General features: G+C 24.7%; 1 protein-coding gene across 1 annotated transcript in view; it reads right to left on the minus strand.

Moving 5' to 3' along the window:
- The window catches only part of LOC108685467 (ATP-binding cassette sub-family G member 4-like), a 12,763-nt gene that overhangs the window by 10,850 nt on the left and 1,003 nt on the right, over positions 1 to 910 (minus strand). The gene's annotated exons all lie outside the window — the stretch shown is intronic.

The raw sequence follows: 910 nt of genomic DNA on the forward strand, positions 1-910 counted from the left end.
TAAATCAAATGTTTCTTGTATCAAATATATATCTTTATATTTAATAAATATTTAATTGGCAGTATTCAACTAAATATTTATTAAAATTGACTATATTTTTTCTCAGTTTTATTCACAAACATGTAATTATATATAAAATATGTCCATACATGTTCATACATCCTTCTTCTTTTCTTTCTTAAAATTACTTTTTCTTCTTTACTTTATAAAATTACTTTTTAGTGTAATAAAAATAATAATAATAATGTGAAAACAAAAAATAATTAAAAAAGTAATTTTTACACTATTTGTTTTAGAAAAAATCAAATTTGAAAAAAATAAAAAAAAAATTACTTATGTATAATTACATAAAATTATACACAATTATGTATAAGCAATTTTTTTTACAACTTGTTTTTTTTAAACAAGCAATGCGAAAATTATTCCTTTAATTATTTTTTATGTTTTCACATTACAGTTATTATTTCTATTACATTAAAAAATAATTTTACAAAAGAAAGAGAAGTGTATGAACATGCATGTGAAATCTGCATCTGATATAATTTTTCCGAGCATATGTAAAAATGCCTCCCATTTCAGTCGTGTAAATAATTATACTTTTTGGAATAAATCGATATAATATATTTTTTTTTCTTAAAGTCATGTTTTCCTTTGGTAAATGTCTAATATAGAGAAGCACTCTCCGATGACCTTGACCTTGACATATGTCAAGGTCACAAGGTCACAACCCCGAGGGAGGTTGGGGAGGTAAGATTTTAACCCGCGGTCCTTTGTTAAAAAGTTACTATTAAAAAAAAATTTCAAAAATAACGTATTATATTTCTGTTATACATACATAGCTTAAATACTATTCTACGTAGATTTTGATTTTCAACACGAAGCGATCTTACTCCCCCCCCCCCCCCCCCCC

The sequence above is a fragment of the Atta colombica genome, unplaced genomic scaffold (genome assembly GCF_001594045.1).
Source record: "Atta colombica isolate Treedump-2 unplaced genomic scaffold, Acol1.0 scaffold153, whole genome shotgun sequence".
NCBI classification, from domain to species: Eukaryota; Metazoa; Arthropoda; class Insecta; order Hymenoptera; family Formicidae; genus Atta; species Atta colombica.